Below are 21,697 nucleotides of genomic sequence, written 5' to 3' on the forward strand. Positions count from 1 at the left end.
ACAAATATACAAATAAACAAAAGAAACCAGACTCTTTTGTGTTTTCTTGAGTGCCTCCCCCTCCTAATTTCCGGCGCTAAATTATTTGTTATTCACATATTTCCAATTCACCCGAACATCGTCATCATAAAATGATCATAATATATATTATGATTCTTTTCGTCTGCTACAGGACGAAGTTCTAGTTCTCCCAGCTATCACCAATTACCCCGGGGTGTTGTTTTTCAACACTACCAGAGTCCGCAACGCTGTCTTGTTCGCCTAATTCGAGTCAATCAGAGAGGGCGCAGCTAACCCCGCGAGCCGACCAAAAATGACAAGATGGCGAGCATGACCAATAATGTGGTCCAGTTTGACGGTGTCCGCAAAAACCCACCTCCCGCCTAGCGTCAGCCGACCCATCCGATGCCTGCAACAATCTAAATCTTATCAAACCCCGTAATCTTGCAAGACGACTTACATTACGTATGAAATGGTACAAACTCCCCCCATCCCCTTCTTCACTGATCTCCTCGGATGACACGTCTCTGTCACTATCACTATCATCGTATTTAATGTACACTGCAGGGTAAAGGCCTCCCGGTCTTGTGCCGGCTAACCCCATCCCATGCCTGCAAATATCCTAATTTCATCTCACCACCTTGTTCTCTACCATCCACGAATTCGTTTTCTTTACTGTTTTCTTTACAGCCGCTCTGTAACTATTGCATACGACCGGTAAATCAGCCCTAAGCAATGCATGGTTAGATCAGCTACAACACCATTCCCGTCCCCCCACTTCGTTTAACTAGAATATCAGCTACATCCGTTTACTATCTAATCCACACCGCTGCCTTCCCGTGTCGAAGATACGACCTATAAGGTTGCATTGTCGAATGGAAGATAAAGGTCCTTGGCCCGTTGTTGGAGTCAAATGACTAAAGCCAAAGTAAAGTCATTCACCTCTCACTGTCGTAAATTATGGGAGCCATATCTGATCCCAGAAAATAATAGTTAACACCGACAATATTCAGTTTGTTTCTAAAATCCAGTTACTATATACATGTATATATATAATGAACAACTACGCAGCACACCTGTTTCATCAAAGCGAGTACAGCAAATCTTTCGAGGCCACCTAATTTTCGCGCATTAATAATTAGTTCGCGACATATATTGACTTCACCTGCCATCCTCAGTACTCGGAACGCTTATAAGAGTGCTAACTCATGAACATTTACAGCGCGTCGATCGTTTACCTCGCCTTACTTCGCAGAAGTCTCGAAGGAAATCTCAATTCTGATGTGGCACGACTGCCGCGGATCCAGACGACAGGTCAACAGCTGCGGTTTCAGCCGTACCGTGCCAGCGCGCGGAAAAGTACACGGCCGTCCGATGGCCCTTTCCTCCCGGAAAATGAAGCACTTGCAAAGCATCGGATTACCGCGTTGTTATCCGTACCGCTGACGGCGGCAACAACGTACCACAGTTGCAAGCCGCAGCAGCCGATTAGTTGCCTGCTGAAAGATTCCGGCTGTCCAAGTAGGTATTTCTCGCAACCACTCGTTTGTTTTTTTCAGAATCGCGAAAGCTCAACGGAACCAGCTTTACCGATACCACGCCAACGTTGTACCAATTGAAGCCTGCCTTAACTCGTTACGAAAAATAGCTACGGTCGTGCAGGCAATCACGAAAGGTGGTGGCGCCAGCTGATCAACAGGAAAACGCCAGCACTGTCGCCAATAAAAGCCCGGTCGCTTTCGAAATCACGAAAGCTCGTGGAACCAGCAAATCGCCATCGTCGTCACGATGAACGCCCTTTTATAGTTCGTATAACGAACGTAGCTAAAAAACAAGCTTCGAAGGTTGGGGAGTCTCTCAATTATTCAACGAAACCGTCAACGCAGTACGTTCTTTAGAGTTACAAGAGGTCACCGAACCATCCTCACCGGCGGAATAGATCGATCGGGTCGTTACGAGGTCCCTCTTCCACGGAAGTGTCTGCGCTGGTTTTCCCGTTTCCGTGGCAACCATGCTTTCGGAGAAGGCGACGAAAACGGAACTGCGACGGTACGACTTGTCGGTGTGCGTAGCAGTGAGCACCAGAAATAAACCGTCAAGCCCACCATCGACACTATTTCAGTCACGAAAAAAAACGCCACTTCCGAATTCAGGGTGACAGGTTAATGTCGTTGAGTGTCGTCATTAGGAAAAGAGTAACGCATATCGCATATCACGATGAATACATTTAGTGGTAAGTAAAGAAAAAGCAAGGTGTTATGAGTGTATAATCTGTGAAGTTCTTTATTTCAGGTAATGTACTCAAGTTGGGTGCCTCTGAGACCAGATCGCGTATAATTGAGTGCGAATGAGTGTCGTACGGTCGCGGATGTCCCTAGCAGGTGAAATCAAATTATAACCAGCCTGGAATCCGAGCAGTTAGATGTTCAGCTAAGTAAAAAAACATTTCTGCGCTAGTAGACGCGTACGTTGCAACCTCAAAGTTAATTTTAGCTACAAAACGCTCTTCAATCTTTTCGTGTTGTGCGCAGTCTGACAAGCACGTTGGTTAACATCATTTCTCTATAATTCACATTTCAACACAATACTCGCGAAGTAAGGCTAATCTACTGAGACTTATCCATTATCAAAAGGTGCCCCGCGAACAAACCGAACGGCGTCTGTACGTGGAACACATGAAAGCAGTAACTACAAAGACATCTTAGTACTGAATTGAGTTGGGTGCAACAGCTTGTCAGACATCGCGGACATGTTGGATTCGTCATGCTCGCCCAAAACGACCAACCTTAAGATCACTGCTGTGGCCTGAGAAATTTGTTTGGAAAGGAGCTGGGCACTTTCAAGAGCTATTATACAAACAGCATGTACACAATTCATAAGATACGGTTCCTTTTTTTCTTCTAACGCCCTTCTTTTTCTATCTAATGCTGCCGTAAACGGTTGACCGGCTAATGTGTTTACCACTCGAGACCATTCCTAGGCCTCCCGGCATTGTAGGTGCACGATCGATTTTTCTCATTAAACTTCGCTAAATTCTCAGTCTTACATTAAAACATTCGCATTTAAACCACTGTCAAGGATCTACAGAGCTGGATATTCTTGGTAATGCGAACTTTCTAGCCAACCACCAAACAAGGAAACATGCATAAAGAAAAAAAAATATTTATGCTCTAGGTCACTTATCTCGACAGTCCGAAGCTTGGCTACACGCTTATCGCGATGCCGTCCCAAAAATCACACAGAAAGCATCTGATCTCCAGGGGCCCCGTAACCAACGCAAATGCGAAAATGAAGCAGCGCACCTTGAGGCGATGAGCAAGACCGGTCGACAACAGCTGTCGAGTGAGCCGGCGCTGCATCGGCTTCCCCCTTTTATACCTCTGGAGGCCTGCCAATCAGCGACGCGACTCCAGGGGGCGTGTCTTCGACGTCAGCGCGACGCTGTCGTTGCCGGGGGCAACTGCATCCTGCCGTTTTCTTCGCCATCTGCTTGTTTAAATTTTGTCTGCGCGCCTCTCGGCGCTGCCTTTTTGTGCAGTTCTTTGTTATTTCCGCGTTCGCATGATCGGCTTATGTCGATCGCCTTTGCCTTCGTGTTTGTGACAGTTCGCGACAACTCGAAATTTGGGGGCACAATTTTTGTGTTCCGCAAAGGGGACCGCGTTGTGTGCAGCCTTGACCGATCAACGATGGCACCTTATAGCGTGTGTCCTGGATGTCCGAGCGTTGTGGTTTGTCGTTTAATAAATGATGAGATCCTAGGAAAAATTGGCCACCGAAGGGCCGGTAATGATGCCGCCCCCCGCCACCACCCGCCTCCCCCCAAAGGATCGAATCCCGGCCACGGCGGCCGCATTTCGATGGGTGCGAAATGCGAAAACATCCGTGTACTTAGATTTAGGTGCGCGTTAAAGAACCCCAGGTGGTTCAGATGTTCGAAGTCCCCGACACTACGGCGTGCCTCACAATGAGATCGTGATTTTGGCACGTAAAACCCAATAATTTCACTTCTTTTTCAAAAGATATAGGCAGCAATGATGTGGAGTCGTACCTTTGTTGAAAGCTTATTAAGCAACCAGTGATTTAACCTATCAGCACAATCACACGCCTGTCGTGTTAAAACGCCACGACACTATGACAACCCCGTGGTTGCCAACGACTCTTCCACCGAAAAGACCTGCCACACTGAACAAGGGTTATTTGCACTCGACTACCTATTTTTGGTGATGTTGGCTCAATAACGAGGCTCTGGTTGCTCACTCTCTCGTGCAGTGTTTTACACATATGCTCCCACACAACTCTAATATGCACAACTCTGAAAAACCACTGTATACGTAACAGTGACGTAGCCAGGGGGTCGGCACATGGGGCACGTCCTTCCGAAAAGACGCTTCTATCGCCGTGAAGAAGGAGGCAATGAGAGAGTCACGAATACCACGTAAAAAAGAAAAGGGTTGCTTGCGATGCGATTCGATTGTCTGCCGTGTGCAGTACGTCGTAGCGTACGCCATACATAATGACGGTCTGCCGTCATTTTGACGGTTAAATGCTTGTCAATAGACTCTCCCAAGATATTTGCCCTCATATAAAACAGCATTGCCGGCGTGCAAATTCCTGCATGAGAGCAGTCTAGATTTGAGACTTTGAAGAGTCTTTTCCGTTCTAGTTCACTCGCCACCAACTTCACCCTCATCCTCAACACCTCTCTCTCTCTCTCTCTCTCTCTCTCTCTCTCTCTCTCTCTACTCCCTTCCTCAATGCTGAGTAGCAGATCCGAATTTAGATTCAGACCTAACTCTCAGCTTTTCTACAGTAATAAATGTCTCCCGCTCTCTCTCACAGCCATGTTAATGCGCCTAAGATATGCGGGAAAAAGGCAGAAGAAGAGACACACAGCGCATACATTCGACCTGTCGCCATGTATGCGTTACGTGTGTCTTGTTCTTTCTTTCGTCCTTGTATCTCGGTCGTACTTACACGCCTGCAATACTGAATTAACTTGACCTACTAGCTGTGTTGACTTTCTACAGCACCGTTTACAGTGTCTCCAAGAAAAGAAAAACCGTTTTTGTCCCCGTAAGATATTATTGGCACATGTTCTTGACGGGTTCAGATATAAGGCACGTGCCCCGTACACCTATCTAACACATGCAGCTTTCTTGCTGTACTTGGCAGTAAAATTCACTTATCAAACGCTCTAACTGTACAGCAAAACTACACCAAAACTTGTGTGAGAATTTCGAGCGCAACGCTTAACTTAAAGTTCTATTGCTTTCGATGCTTCGCCTTCAAGCAACAATGCATTTTGTTTTTTATTTTTTGTGTTTTTTGTGTATGTGGGCAGCGATTTTTTTTTTTAGTGATTCACAACGTATCGGCCGTCATTTTCTATCCGTCGCCCTTGTCAATTCCGAACCTCAGTTATTTATTTTCCTTGACGAGGCTTTGATCGACAGCTCGGGTGAGCGCGAACAGGAATATACAAAATGGTCGACAAATAGAAAGTGAGAAGAAAGACAGGTTACGCGGAAAATCCGGGAGTGGATTCCTCGAAGATATTGTAGTCGAAAGGCTCCGTTGCCTGAAGTAAGGGTAATACTGGAATCTAAAGGACCTACCTTCGCTTTCAGTTCTCCCTTGACATGGTACATAGGAGAACCTTTAAGAGGTAACAGACGATTGTAATTTTATCACAACCGTTACAGACGTGTGAATGAATTTCTGCAGACGGTAATTGATGGTTGCTTGAAAAGCACACTAAAATATAAAATAAAAATTACTTCTCAGATTTTACGAGCAAAAACCACGACCTAATTATCAGGCACGCCATGTAGTGGGACTCTGGATTAATTTTGCCTACCTGGGCATCTTCATAGAGCACCGAATAGAAATTCGGCCCCCGCGGCCAGGCGACCTCGCGTTAAACGACACAACGCCATCGCCCGCTAAGCCCAACCCCACGGTGTGTAGAACAATGATACATCGCTGCGAAAGAAACGGTTTTTCCCCCACTTTTTGAAAGCGGGTTGTATCGATCAATTCAATGAAAATGGAAATGACACGTGCATGTACACCCGTTTCTCTCTATGTCAAGAAGTTGCGGTTCAGAAATTTGAGAAAACGCATATTTGTTAATCCTGAGAGCTTTATCTTTTCTTTTTCTTTTTTCATTGAGCGAATGGCCAGGGCTAGAAGCCTAGCGGGGAACTCCAACTTAATGACGCTTCGGACGGGGAGGTAGAGCTGTCCAGCTCGAATCCCACGGTCCAGCTGTCAACTGGACTGTCAACTGGAATTTGGAGATCGCCGAAAGTAAACGCCTTACGACCAGTTCACGCCGCTTGGCAGAATAAAGAACCGGGTAATTGAAAGAGTCCTAACATCTGAGGGAAATAAGGTTTTCCCTCCTCCTGCTCTTTTTCATTTTGACTTAAAGGGACACTAAAGTGAAAAATAATTTCTTCTGCATCAGTACATTACCGTTCTACAACAGCAAGAACTCCACTCTTACAATGATAAGACGTTTGGTAAGCCAGAAAGAGCGCAAGAACGAAATACGGGTGGCGACGCCTACTTAAGTTCCCGCACCTGGGGGCTGTGACGTCGTAGATTTTGATGGCATCTTCTAGGGACTACTAATCATATATAGCGGTACAGATTGACTGCACTGTGTTCTAAAGGAACGACATATTAAACATAACAAGTTTCAGGAACCTTTATTCAGCCAACGCGGCCCAAATGCGAAAACGTACTTTGGAGTCCCTGACGTCACGCTGACGTACCGGCGCAGGGGTTTCGGCGCGAAATTCAAATACTGATACTTGGACCTTCATTTTCTCGTCTAATAATCAAACAATTTTTTTAAATGACTGCCTGCAGGGTTCTCAAACAATGCTTGATAAGTCTAAACTGATTTATGGTTTTGCTTTAGTGTCCCTTTAAGTTCCCCTTTAAACAGGAGCAACAGTGACCGAAGCCCGCCCTTATACTCGTAATTTACTGTTCCAACAACCTATCTTCCCCTTTGTATGCAATTACCGCCAAATTTATTTATAGTTATTGAGAAGGTGCAATATTTAGCTTTGAGGTTGATTTGCTCCTCTTATTCATGTTTCCGAAACATTCTTGTCTTCCTTTATTATTTATTTATTACTTATTTACGCACAACACTAAAAAAGTGCTTCAATTATGCCAACTTCGCAATCGTCACTTTAACCAGTCGCGGCAATAATGGAGCACTTCATTCGGTTTCCCAGAACACATCGTAATAAAGAGCTACATATATATAGGGCACCCTCACAGCAACATTAATGTACACCGATTTTTCTGCTTCCACACTGTAAACTGAGTTTTACCCTGAAGGGTGCAGAAGTGTGCAGTCTATAAGTCACGCCCTAACGTAATAAACGTGTTAGTTATAGACTTATTTGCACCCTTATGCACGCTTAAGAAATTAAATTAGCTTGCAGTGCACGTGCCATTTCTATTTTGAATAGGCTACCAGAGAACGTGGTTATAGTTCTAGCAGTACCGAGTCCTCTATTAACCTACTAAATAGTGTATGGTGGGAAAAATTAGGGGTGTGTTAAGACAGGTAACGCTCGCCATTACGTGACCTTTGCGTGTTTGTATGAGATGTGAAAATTCGTAACTGCAGAACTGTATCAACGGGAGCGCTGACTTAAAATGTATGTTCGATACTTGACTTTTCATTGCGACTTGAATACTGTTTTGATTAAGTAGGATATGGTTACGATGTTTTCCCAATTATTAATTGGGTTCATTCATGATCAATAAAGTGTTTATTCCGTGACTACCAGACGTTTCTTCGCTTTTCATTTGTGTCCTCTCTTGCATGGGCCCTTAAACGAGGCGGGAGGAGGGGGGAGTGTGTCTCCATAATGCATATATAAAATAAATGGGGCAGTTTCGTCCTTAGCACGGCACGTTAATGCGGTAACATGTGCAATGCCACGAGCCGTAAGTCCTCCACTCTGGAGCAAAGATTCAGCAGGGACGCGCGTACTATATCCTATCGAGAAGGAGAAAGCTTTAGTAAGTGACGCCTACAATTCGAGTCCCCGCCCTTTGTGGAAGGTGACGCCCCCTGGTGGTGGGGCAGCGGACCCACACATAAGGCATTATAAATGTTATGCTGAGTTTCTGTTAAATTCTTGTTATGATTAATTGAAATGCTTTTTAAATTCAATCGAACGTCGCGCATGGTTTCTGTATAAGGGAAGAGGGACGACCCTTCCTTCTCCCTCTTTCATATCCTGGACAGCGATTTTGTAGTGATGCCTTTTTCAGAAGCTATGCCTTTTGCACTTTTACGCACTTCGTCAGTGGAGAGAGCGACACTCCACCCGCATTGTCAGTGCAATCAGCCAGCGCTGAACCCCCGATAGGATCGAGCAGAAGGCATCGCTGCAAAGTAGCGGCCCCCTACTTGTCGCATCTCGCCACCGGTTTCGCTCGTGTCATTTAGCCTAGGTGCTCGTATGTAAACAAGTTGAAGAGCGTGGCGTCATGCCAATCCTTCGACGAGCCCTCGAGAGACCAGACACAGTGCTCTCCGGGAACAGTATTCTCTACTGTTGAAGCATCGGAGGAGTGGCTGAGAAGTAGAATCTTCGAGTTGCAATCCGGGTCTGGAGTTCGAATCCTCGTGGGGCACTGAGACTACTCTTTCTTTGTGAAATTCTCGAAAAGCGTTATGGATATTTGAGCTTGGTGGGTTCAACATATCGGTAAGTTGTAGCGTAGACAAAGAGAGACAGAAAGAACAAGACAGCAAACGAGCTCGTCTGTCGTTTCGTTTCTTCGGTCCCTCTGCGCTTTGCCTGCTGCAATTTGACGATATCTAGCAAATCACTCTGAGATTCAAGCGACGGACACCCTCGGACATCAGAACAACGAGGGGAGCGAAACAATAACGGCTATCGCTGTGAAAAAAAAAGTAAATAAACAGCGTTCCAAGCTGGTATTGTTTCCAATCCCTGACAAAGCCCATGTAGTGCTGGTCAGCTTCGCTTACCGCACATTCGGTAGGACAGGGGGCGATGGACTTCACGAAAGCGGGATAAGTATCGCAGAGTGACCCCCTTACCCACACCGGTATACACCTGACAACTGGGTGTTTTATCGGGGTATGCGGTCGCAGACTTCCGCACACAGTTCGTCAGGTCGCGTGCGGGAACCGATAAGGACCATGTACCGCACTTGTACTGCGGAGTAAGAAGGCACCGCGCCGCTCGAAAAATAGCCTTATCTCCTCGGTGCGGCCCATGTGCCGAGTGGTTACGTCAGGCGTTTGCCTGCGACCTACAGGGATGGACGACTCGACGCCTCTCATTGGGGTCACCGAATTCCGGCTCCCGGCAATCGACAACAGCCTCTCCGCGATTTCTTCCAACGTCGCGTTCTACCTGCGCGCAAGTGTTTCCGCACGGACCGCCGTTTCGATAAGGACGAGAGCGAATAATGGTCGGTATTTCTCGTTACAATCGTGTTTGTAGCGACGTCTCTTAAGAATAGCTTATGTTCGGAAAGTCGCTTCCACTAAACTATCGCTTACAAAGCGATAGTTTAACCACCGTACTCTAAGAAGTCCCTCCACTAGACACTCTCCCTAGACTAAATGGCAACGACAGTTGTAGTAGTGGTAGTGTTTGTTTGTTGGTTTGTATGTTTGTGTCCACCTTGCTCAATGCGAAAGGTAGCGTGTGCTTGGTTTCCAGACTTCCAGAAATCCCCGTCAATTTTCTTTCTCTATGACATTTGTTATATTTTGTTGTATTATGCTATCTTGTGCTACGTTGTGTTGTGCTGTGTTACATGCTGTATACTGCTAAACCGCATATGTATGGTATATGCGCTTTTTGTTCCTATCTGTTCACCTATATTTATCAGTGTGTATGTACTTTATACCATTTCTCACGTGCGCCAGTACTAAGACCACCAGGTTGTTCCTGGACACGCTAATAAATTTGTTCGATCGACCGATCGTTTTATTTATTTATTTATTTATTTATTTATTTATTTATTTATTTATTTATTACATTGGGCATCCCCTTTGAAACGTAATGGCGGCGAATTGTCCTCTAGCTTGCTTCAGCTAATCAGGTTTTACTGCATCTACAGCGGTCTAACGTGTTGCCTATCTCTATAATTCCATTTCATCCTTAGCGGGCAACGCTGTGAAGGCTGCGTAAGTAGTGCGGTCATGGATGTATCGCTCCGCGCGTTTCGCAGTGCGGTTGCTTTCTCCACCTTCGACGCCATCCGCGGAATAAATACTTCGTACATGAGAACCAAAACTTGTGAATGTGAAGTTACAGCGCACCGCGTGTTATTCGTGCGGCTTTGAACTTACGGGGTGCGAAGCAGTAAGCTTTGGTCGCCAGCGCAGGCGTTCCGGCCCCTACTCGCAGAACCGTGCCACTCCGCGAGTTTGGTGGTACATAGGTCCTGATCGGCGACGCCTTCCAGGTGAGGAATACGTCACATTTTGCGACGTGAAAGTATCGCCCTTAACGTTACGTCAAATTACACTGATGAACACCTACATCGCTCTTTACTATGCGACGCACTATTCTCTGGTCGCGGATGCGACCATGAGAGAAGCCTCGATGGCTTTCTAGCTTTGCCTACTAGATGCGAAAGGGCGCACACTTTATCATTGTCATCCTTAATTTATTGATCATTAAGACTATAATCTCTATGCTGTAAAGTTACACATGCCTGCTTTGACCCAGATTCTATCTCTTCCCTGCTTTTTTTTTCTTTTTCCACCAGTGCTCCCCGCGACTCTTGCTTAGCTCAACCGCTGACCAGCTAACGCTCCTATCAAGTTTCGAACACCAGCGCTTCTGCAGCAAGGCGGACGTTCCCAAGAAAGTAGAGTTGTGGCCGCTCTAAAACAACGCTTGCATGTGTACAGACTCCCGAAAAGAATATAGGTAGCCTACATGCTGCTATATCTGAGTAAGGATGTATCATAAACCAAACCCTAATGCACAGTTTTCTAGTCGTCTTTCTAGGTCCTTAACATAGAGCGCGAACAACAATGAAGAGGGAATCGATCTTTGCTTCAGACCTCGGTGAATTCTGGCCACTTCATTGCATTTCCGGCATTCTCATACAATTCGTACTCCTCGGTTCTCTCCCAGCCGCTCCATAACATCGTCACCTATGGCTTCGCGCTTGAGAATATCCGATAACAATTCCCTCTCTACGTTGTCGTTGACTTCATTAAAAGGGCCCTGAAACACTATAAACATAGTAAAAAAAAAGCATTGCCGATCTGTTAACGAGACTCCTGTGACCACGTGAGCGAAATGTCATCGCCCTAAAGGCAGCAGGGAATTTACAGTCTCGTGTCAAAGGCCGCGAACAGTCGCTTGCTCTCGCATCCAATATGACGTCATCAAAAGCAGTCGGCGGACCAATGATACTACCCGAATTCGTGATCGCGATAACAATTTCCGGTTATACGTAATTGGTTATTTCGAGCTAAATGAACGAAAAACACGTGTGTCCGCGATCTCAGAACTAAAAATAAAATAAAATAAACATTTCACCTCCGTACTGCGCGTAGCTGCGTCCGCCGCGTGCGTAGCCTCCGAGATGCCAGCGGCGTCCCGCTTTTAGCGTCGTCTGCCGCGGCCGTCAACGGGTGCAGCGGCGAGGCCTTCCGCTGCCGCGACACTCAACTTCTGGCCAGTGCTTTGCCCTCCGGGCTTCTCCGCCGTGCGGCTTCCAGCGCTCCATAGCGGAGATGAAGAGAGAGAGAGAGATCGGGGTATCGGTGCGATAACTCCCCTAATACCTGCAGGATTCGATATAAAATATTGCGGCACGTACGACATTCGCGGGACGAAAGGGCAACTCCGGCGATTTTTTTCGATGTCCGCTGACGTTAATAGAAAATCTTCCGCTCTCTTTCTCTTTTTTATCCCCCTTCACCCTTCCCCCCGTGCAGGGTAGCCAACCAGAACTTCCTCCGGTTCACCTCCCTGCATTTCTATGCGTTCTCTCTCTCTCTCTCTCTCTCTCTCTCTCTCTCTCTCTCTCTCTCTCGCTCGCGCTCTCTCTCTTTAATATGCGTCCTCTTTTTGCACTATGGTTATCTATGACAAACCACAAGGCTGCAAGTTATTTAGTTTTCCTGAAAATGAATTTTAAAGACTGGTTGCGCGTTCTCGAGACTCATGCCCGCGAACGTATGACTTCTCTACTGGCCACTATGTGTCCCCGGTGTCAGAGACTACGCAACTACGCTGAAACTTCACCGAAAACGACGAAGCTGGCCCCTTTTCCTAGGAGACGACGGCCGACAACCATCGCTTTGACAGGCGTGCTAACCGGTGCTTCTCTTCCTCTTGTCGCAGAACAACGCGTTGAGCTTGGGGCTCGTCATCTGCCTCGCGCGGCGTCAGCGTCGGGTCAAAAGCAAACGGCGATCCTTAAGCGTTGATGCTGTCGCTCAAATCGCCGCTGTCTGGTTCGGAAGAGCTGAAGAAATTCCCCAAGTCATCAGGATACATCATCAGCTTTCCTTTCTTTTTGGCGGTAGAGCCACGTTTACTCCGTCTTCAGCACGCGTTCCGCGTGTTTTCATGTCCGGTCGTTGAATACGAATGTCTCACATTTAAGCAGCCTGTATGCACAAATTTGTTCTCTCCATTTAAAGAAGGCAACTTATTTAACTAGTATCACTTCACCATGTTTGCACCTCTTTAAAACCATGGGCAGTGCTGCGCTATAACATTTGCTTTGACCCACCGTGGTTTCTCAGTGGCTATGGTGTTGGGCAGCTCAGCACGAGGTCGCGGGATCGAATCCCGGCCACGGCGGCCGCATTTCGATGGGGGCGAAATGTGAAAACACCCGTGTACTTAGATTTAGGTGCACGTTAAAGAACCCCAGGTGGTCGAAAATTCCGGAGTCCTCCACTACGGCGTGCCTCATAACCAGAAAGCGGTTTCGGTTTTGGCACGTAAAACCGCTTAATTTAATTGTTTTAACATTTGTTTTGCTTTCAGGAACAACAAAAATTAATTCTGGGGTTTTGCGAGCCAGAACCACGATCTGATTATGAGCCGCGCGTCATAGTGAGGAAAGTCTCCAATAATTTTGGCCACCTGCGCTTCTTTGACGTACACTGAATGCACAGGCGTCTCTGCATTTCGGCCCCATCAAAATGCGGCCGCCGAGACCGGGATTCGATCCCGCGACCTCGCGCTTAGCAATGCGACATCATAGCTTCTAACCCACAACGGCGGGTCTTAAACAAACGCATTACTATACGTTTATCAGGCGACGTGATGTGTTCATGCGTCTTTATTGTTGTCATGGTGCGCCTGATAACTGAAAGCAGTCACTTCTAGTTTAGAAGCTCCACAAACAAAAGAGTTCCCAAAATAGTTACCAAAAGAGTTCCACATTTTCCCACATATTTCAGAGAAATTAGAAAATATTCGATATGCGTTTGCGTATTCGAACTTTACTTTTCTCGAGTGTTACTATTCGATTAGATTAAGAAATTCCACAATTCGAACACCATGCGCATACTGATCTTTTTTTTTATTTCGACTCATTTTTCAGACAAAAACGCCCAGTTTTTAGTCATCAGCGCTTTCGTCGCCAGCTGTGGTTTCCATTCTCGTCTGCTCTTCCCGCTCAAGGTTCAACACCAATATTGCCTGTGGCCGCCGCTTCACAACCCGGTACATCTCGCTCGCGTTCATGGGTCTCCCGTAAAACGATGATGCAAGTTGTACGTCGCGTTGTATCACAACGTACACCGCAGCTCAGCATCAGGAGTGCTGGCGCCAATCCAAACTGAGCCAGAAAAGAAGAAAAAAAATATACTCCGCCGCGGAATGCCTGTCCTTGAGCCCTCAAAGAGAAGTACGTTTTAACGAAGCAATACAGAGGCTTGGCTGGCTATGTACCCACGTACTGTCGTATGCAGAGGCAGTGCGCGTTGCAGCTGAAGCTACTGCGGGTTGCGCCGATGGATGGATGAATAACTTTCTTGAGGCCCGTCGGTGCGCGCGATTAGCACGCAGCGGGCCGCTCCCACATCGGGACAGAGAGGCCATGCCCCTCAGCTGCGTCGCGGGCCCGATGGACAGCCCAGAGCTGTGATTCAAGGTCCGAGCTGCGTAGAGCTTGGTCCCACTCTTCCTTGGGGGTCCTGGCCCCGGGCGCCAGGGGGCAACCCCAGAGCATGCGAGCAAGGTTAGCTGTATCCTGACAGTAGCGACACACATTGTGAGTGTGCGCGTCCGGAAGTATTTTGAGCAGGAAGGCTGGGCATGGGCAGGTGCCCGTCTGAAGCACGGCCGGACTCGAGCGGCCGCGGCGTGTGTTCTTGTTACGGCCTGCGCATTCGACCGGCGAGCAAGGGAAATTTTCTCAGCGCATCGCGCCACCGCTCCCCGCGTGAGGGCGTGGCGGCCTTATATCCCTCCTAAAATCCCTCAATGATTTCAAAGCATCGACAGGCTCTGATCCAGCCGACGACGCCAGTGATAGGCTGAACGGTGACATGTGACCTTGCTCCGCCCCTTTGCCGCCATGAAACTTCCTGCGCGCCGGGCGAAGTGCGCGCGTTTCGCCTGTTGTGCTATGCGCATTGCTGCGATAATTTCGTTCCGGGAGGGCCGAAACGCCTTGTTGTTGTGCGGGTGGGTGCCGAAGCCGGACGAAGGACGGCAAGGAGTTATTTTGCATCCCGCGCGGCAACCAGAACCTAACCAGAAGAAAAGTATGGTTGCACAGAATTTAACGGAAGTACTTTGAACCGTCGCTAACTGCACGACTATGCGAGGAAAGTAACGTAAAGCGATACGAAGGTGCGATAGAAAGTATACACGTGCGTGTGTCGAGCTGTGATAGTGTTTCATTCGCGCGCATGAATGTTGACGGCCTGAAGTTTGTGGAGATTATTGATTTTATTGCATTATGAGCCCGTTCGCTTAGCAAGTGCAGTATGACCTAGCATGCAAGTAAATAGTGTGGCAGAAGCGCATTAACTCCCTGACAAATATCCGCATTGCGTTACGTGCGCAATTTCAGAAAATTTCAGCAGCGAATTCTACTCTTATACTTTCCTGTGTTTGTGCGCGCGTTATTAACTGCGCTTCACAATATGTCCAAAAAGTCATCCAACTCTGCATATCCTAATCGTATTTGGCGCATTGCATATGTGAATAAATATATTCCTAAGTGCCTGCATTACTCTGCTTTTGAAAACAAATTCTGCATAGCCACTGCTATTGGCCATCAAATAATTAAGTGTAATACAACATATCAAAGTACATTACATACAACTGCGAGCTCGTACCTTCCAGGTTTCCCTTACACTCGAAGATGTTTCAATAATCGGCGAAACCATTAATTTTACTCATGAAAAACACACAACTGCAAATTAACATAAGAAAAACGCCAGAACCGATACACGGATTGCCAGCAAAACACAGTGCAGTAATAGCTAGGCAAATCCGCGTGCGTTCCGTATAAGGGCCTTCTAATTCTTACGGGGCTTTAGCGGTGCACGGAGGCGAAAAGGCGTAAACGCAACAATGCGCGTCATGATTCAAGTTTACGTGGCGACGTCGCACGGTTCACGAGAAGAGTCAACCGCATTCACACACGCGCACACAATGCGCTCGATGTTGGTGTGCCGCGAGATTAGATAGCTCTGGCAGCCCGAACACGATCGAGGAGACTCGCTGACACGATACCGCCGCTTCAGAATGTCACGACAGTTGCACTGCCTCGTAGCATTGAACCGCAAGATACAACAATTGTCGTGTAATCGCTACACGACAGACACAGTCAGCGTCAAGAAGACTGTTGGCGCACTCGTTTCCACACACACACACATGCACAAGATGTTTAGTTACCGTGAGGGCCGCACATTTCAGCGACATTATGTGGAAAGTTTTTCGGTCCAAGCGACTCTCAGCCTTCTTTTTTACACGAATTCTTCGTTCAAACTAACTGCTATGTGTACGCAGCACACTTACAAGCAAAATAATTAACAGAGCAAACTGGATTAAGCGCAAGCAATCGCCAAGGCTCGCGCGGTGATTGGGCGCAAACGAAGGAAATGTAAACATGCGGAAACGATGTGATCAAGCCCTCATTCCGCTCTCTTGAGCGTTTTTCTTTCAGCGCTCATTTGAAATTAAAGGACTAGATTTAGCAGTTCGGGCCCTTGTTTCGTTTTTCACCCCAGTCACGCACCAGTAGGTTTTATATCCGCGCGTGTGCAGATATTTTTTCACCTCACGAATGCCGCGGCGCCGCAGTTTAACGTAGGCGCCGTCTGCTACAAGAACTTCCTAGGTGGCGCGCGCGGCAGATGTCGCTACCTTGAAAATTATAGAGGGACCTTAACCCCTCCTAAAGTCACTGACCCCTCTCTTCCCTGCGCGCTGCCTCCGTAGCGCCGGTAGCACGTTGAATCCCGGCTGGACTACAGGCAGCAGCGTGCGCTTTTTTTTTTCTTGAATTTGCGAGTTTTGGGACACTCCGGCGTCGATAATTTATTCGTCAAGGACTTCGTGCACTGTGACCTTTCTCTTACCAGCCAGTGAATCGTCGGAGAAAAGAAACCTGCGGCACCGCGGACGTCATGGTGCCTTGCCTGTATGTGAGTGCTCTTTGTCCCGCATACAGTGAATCGTACATCGCACCATGGTGTACTGTTGTGTTCCGTTTTGAAAATCTCGGTCCGGGAAGAGTCCCGGTGTTTCTTTTCATGTTTCCTAGTAATGCAGAACTATGCGCTAAGTAGCTGAAGAACATTTCGAGAAAAAATCTCGTCATCAATGACAAGTCTGCATCGACTGTAGTATGCAGCAAGCACTTTCGTGACAGTGATTATGCTCCCTGATGTCGCATCAAAGAACTCCTCCCAGGGGCTGTTCCGACCGTTTTTGAAGCGTACCCCTCCTATCTGGCACCTTGCTCTAAGAAAGCTCGGAAAGATCCCACAGATCGAGACCGTGTACCCCCTAGGATACCAGTCAAGCGGAAAGCAGACGCAGCGGAATGTGAGCATGATGTTCCCAGCACAGCCAACGATATCCCCGAAAAGCGCACGATGCTTGATATCAGCACACAAACGACAAACAACGCCACTCAGCGCGCCAGTCGATACCTTGCAGTGATCGGAAGACTTCGCTCGCAGGTTACGTATCACCGTTCTAGGTGTACGAAGGTCCTGCAAGATCTCAAAGCCGAAAAGAAAGTGGTCGAGTACTACCGCAACAGCAAAAGCCATGCTTCGGTCAAGAAGTTTGTTGCGGATTCGCTGGAAGGAAACAAGAAAGCAGTATTCCTCCTTCGTCAGATTGAAAGCTATGGACTGCAACGACCATGCTACCCAGAGGAAATCATTCGAGAGTGCGCGATATGGAGATTTCTATCGCCAAAAGGCTATGACCACGGCCGAACATCCAGTCTTCTAACACTGCCAGCCAAGTGCACGATCTAGAGATACATGGGCCCAACTCCAACGTCATCGGGGATGAGCTCCGCGATGCAAGAGAGGCTGATTCACGAAGCTTCGATGCTTATCAGCAAGCAGCACATGGCTTCGCTAATAATAGACGAGGCTGCTATAAAATCTAAATGTCTTTATGACGGAAAAGCTGACACAGTATTTGGCTTCACAGACAGACCGAACGACAACGTGCCATCCTGCTCAAAGGCTACTCTAGCAAACAGGGTCTTGTGCTTTGTGCTCCACGGTATCACTAGCCAGTACAAAATACCGTGCGCTTACTATTTCACCAGGCAGCTGAATGGAAGAGACTTGCTAGCATGGACGAAAGAGGAGCAGCTGTGGAGTCATGTGGCTTCATTATTGTCCGCATTGTTACGGATAATTACTCTGCCAACACGACAACGTTCAAGCACTTGGGTAACGGGTGCCTCTCGACGGTAGTGGAACACCCCCATGATAAGGACCGAATAATCTTAAGTTTCGACCCATGCCACGTACTCAAGAATATCCGAAGCCAATTTCTAGAGCGTGAACTGACGGACGGCGCAGGTGTCATCAGTGGTATGTTGGTGCAAAAACTATATGAGTACCAAAAAGACATGACGGTGAATTGGCAAGGAATTTAACAAGGAAGCATGTGGATCCGTCAAATCTGGAGAAGATGAACGTGCTGCGAGCTGTGCAGGTATACTCGCCCCAAGTGATCGCAGCGCTGGAGCACCTTCAAGAAAACTCGCACAATGACCGTGCTCTCTTCGTTTTCAAGGAGGCAAGCTCTTCAATTCACTTCATGACAGTGATGAAGAAATGGTTTGACATTCACGATATAACTTACAAAGGAAGTGGACAAAAGGTGCCGATTTCTGAAGAAGATGACGCTCGTTTGCTGTGGCTTGAAGGCGAATTTCCCAGCTACATAAAGAACATCCAGAATGTTTCAGTTGACACGGGAAAGGATGCCTTCACGAGTGAAACATTCCAAGCCCTACTATTCACGTCAAAGTCGACTGTGGAGACAGTGCGCTACCTGCCAAGGCGAAGTGTGAACTACGTGCTCACAAAAAAATTGAACAGTGACCCCATTGAAGCACTTTCCGGCAGGCTAAGATCGATGTGTGGTGGCAACGATATGCTGGACGCAAGAGCTGTTACGGCTGCACTGGATCATATCGTGAAAGGAAAAGTCTTACGTCCAAAAGACGTCAAGATACTTGAAGTTGACGCTCAGGAACTGGCTGCACCACTGTCGCCAGCTCTGTTAGAAGACCTCAAAAACGTGACTGAGGATTCTGCTCCTCCGACACCCTCCGTAACATGTTCGGGCCTCGCATATGTAGGCGGTTATATTGCAAAGCTAATCGCTGAATTTGGATGCGATGCCTGCACTCTACTTGTCACGACTAGTAATCGGAGTGGTCCAGTTTTCAAGCTTCTGCAGGGCCAAGACAGAAGTGGGCTCTATTATCCAAAGCCAGAACTGTTAGCCCTTCTGGATAAAATAGGGATTTTCTTTGAAAAGGCTGTGGAGCAGTTGCCGCGGACAAATGTTCTCGAGGTGTTTCAAACAATACTCGAACCGCAGCTTGAAAGGTCGTGCCTACTCAGATGTCCAGAAGGGGTGGATAATAGCCATGCTAGAAGGTCGGCCTGCTTAACTGCTGAGAAATTCGTAAGAATACTCCTCATTAATTACACGAAAACGGCCACTGATAAAAATGATAAGTCATGTACCTATGTGCACAAGCCTTCAAGGAAACATTTCAGGCTCTAATGTTCCGTAAGTTAGAGTTACCGCTACGTGTGTGCTTGAGATTTCATATTCAAGTAGTCCTTTGTAACAGAAAGGCGCGTTTCATCATTCGAACTTATTTTCATGGCAAAGGCGTGAATCCATATCTTAGTGTTTACATCGTAAAAGCAGTTATGTATCTGTGATGTTTTGCCATTTACATTATTTTAAGGAAGCTTGCTCGTAGTGTCGGATATCATTGATGTGCACTGCTCTGATAAATTAGTTTACTGTAAATAAAATATCTGTTAAACATTTTGTATGTGTTCTTTACTAAGGGGAGCGTTAACGCTTCCCTTTCTTTATTACAAAGTTTGAGCAGAGTGTTACCGTTTAGCGGTATCGTTGCCGTATGGCGGTGCATGTAGCGCTCACATCCGCAGTACCTGAGGGCAGCTAGAGCCTGACGTAACGGTAACTGCTGCAGAATCCGGTCCCGCTCTGCATTGCATCCCACGTATGGCGGAACGCGCAAAAAAAGCATTTTCTAAGTGGCGATAGACATTGCATTTAAGTCCCCCAGTTACTGAAACAGGAGAATTAAGTTGTACCAGCCAGAACTGCGTCGCGAGGCGATAGTGCTGCTATTTCGCAGCTTATCAGCGCAGCAGCTGGGTATGGGCTGATTTCCTGACACTAGAAAAGAAAAGTCAAGCATGAAGCATTTCTGCACACTGCTGCCTGATGCTGCGCAATAGTAACAAGCCCAAAAAGTCCGAAAACCTTTCAAAATTGATGCTGCAGCGAACGCGCGCATGCATTCCGCGCGGGCCGTGCCGGCGGAGGGGCAGGGCTGCAGCGCCCCGTCAAAGCTGCGGCCGCAGGCGGCAACTACCCCCATTGCGCATAGGGCCGATTTACGCTTGAGCCGCCCATCGCCGCAAGCCGCACCGCACGCGTGCGGTCGCGCGAAAGATTTCCCGTATCAAACACTTGTGCGCAAGTTTCGGTTTACAATGTGTAAGGTATACACTGTGCACACAGTGTAAATGGTAATTTGTGCACAAGTGCTGGATACGTGCAATTTTTCGCGCGACCGCAAGCGTGCGGTGCGGCTTGCGGCGATGGGCGGCTCGAGCGTAAATCGGTCCTAACAAGAACGCGCGCCGCTGCCGCTCGAGTCCGGCCGTGTCTGAAGCCGCCTGTACGTGACTTCTTGTGCTTTATTGAGTGCTTTGTGCGGTAGCGGCATGGTTCTCTTGAGTAACTTATAATGCTGGGTGAGGTCGTTGTAAGTGACGAGCGGGTCGCGCTCGCTTTCCCATCCTGCCGAGAGGGAGTCCGCGCTCGCAATGTGAGTTAGGTCTCGTGCGGCCTCGTGTGCCGTCTCGTTGAGGTTAGGGAGCGGCCCCTCCAATGGTCCCATGTGTGCAGGGAACCAATTGATGTAGTGTGAGGTGAGGTGATGAGTACCAAGTATTCTGCCGACGGTCGGGGATATGCTCCCTGTTCCGAAGGACAGAATTGCCCTCTTGGAGTCGCAGTATATCAAGCTTTTGTCAGTGCGGACCGTGCGGACCGTGCACGCGTTGATTACCGTGCCATCTTTGTTCAAACGCTGCCACATAGGCTCGTCTGCCAGGATATTGGCACGTGTACTTATATTTGACGGGCGACCACGTTTCGCCGCCTGGCGGGTGTTATCGCACAGCGCGGGACGCGTCTGCATGTATCCGAAGTTTCTGGAAAGTTATCGATGCTTCTACCCGCTGTCTGTTGTCGCCGAACCTTGTGTTATCTGATTTCATCGCGTGACTCGAATGTTGCAGAACTTTGTGGAATGCATGCGGGTCCCAATGATTAGTCTGGAACATCCGATGACTGCTGTATAAAAGCCGACGCACTTGACCCGCTGATCAGATTTTCGACGATCGCCGACCGTGTTCGCCGCTATCGTTGTGCTATAAGTGTAGCCTCTTTTGTGGGCACAGGTTCGCCCAATAAAAGTTAGTTTTGTGTTTCACAGTATTGCTACTGTGTTCTTTGACGTCACGACCACGTGACACTATTTGGCTGCGTCCGTAGAGCAGCATGCTTTCCCGGAGGTGGCTGCCTGTCGGAGGAGTGCTTTGGCTCGAGCATGTCGATATTGTGCTCTGGGTTCATATTCCTGGGCAGAGGGGCTGCCCTGATCTCTTTCCTCTGGTCTGGTGTTAGCCCGTAGCTGTTACACTCGATCTCCCGAGGCGCGATGCCGATTTCTCGTAGGATCCACCTGCCCGCAGGTATGCCGGTCAACCTGGTGAACTGTGCCCGTTCCTGTGCCTCCGCAATCGTTTCGTGGTTTCATCGGATATGCGAATCACATGAGTGCATGGCCTCCAAGATCAGGCACCGTGGAGTCTTGGAGGCCGTGTTGAAAGCATAGACTGCGAAACATT

The 21,697-nt window shown here is 47.9% G+C and overlaps 1 protein-coding gene across 3 annotated transcripts in view; it reads right to left on the minus strand.

The window, feature by feature from the left end:
- Positions 1–21,697, minus strand: part of LOC142564702 (dicarboxylate carrier UCP2-like) — a 113,682-nt gene that overhangs the window by 50,901 nt on the left and 41,084 nt on the right. Inside the window, exon 1 of one of the 3 annotated variants that reach the window (XM_075675837.1) lies at positions 11,583–11,742. The exons of 1 other annotated variant lie outside the window; for it this stretch is intronic. The gene's annotated coding sequence lies outside the window, so the exon portion shown is untranslated. Of the gene's footprint in view, positions 1–3,302; positions 3,390–11,582; positions 11,743–21,697 lie in introns of those variants that run through there. One more of the 3 variants, XM_075675836.1, reaches the window with a different exon arrangement.

This window comes from Dermacentor variabilis, chromosome 11 (assembly GCF_050947875.1).
Source record: "Dermacentor variabilis isolate Ectoservices chromosome 11, ASM5094787v1, whole genome shotgun sequence".
In the NCBI taxonomy this organism is placed as follows: Eukaryota; Metazoa; Arthropoda; class Arachnida; order Ixodida; family Ixodidae; genus Dermacentor; species Dermacentor variabilis.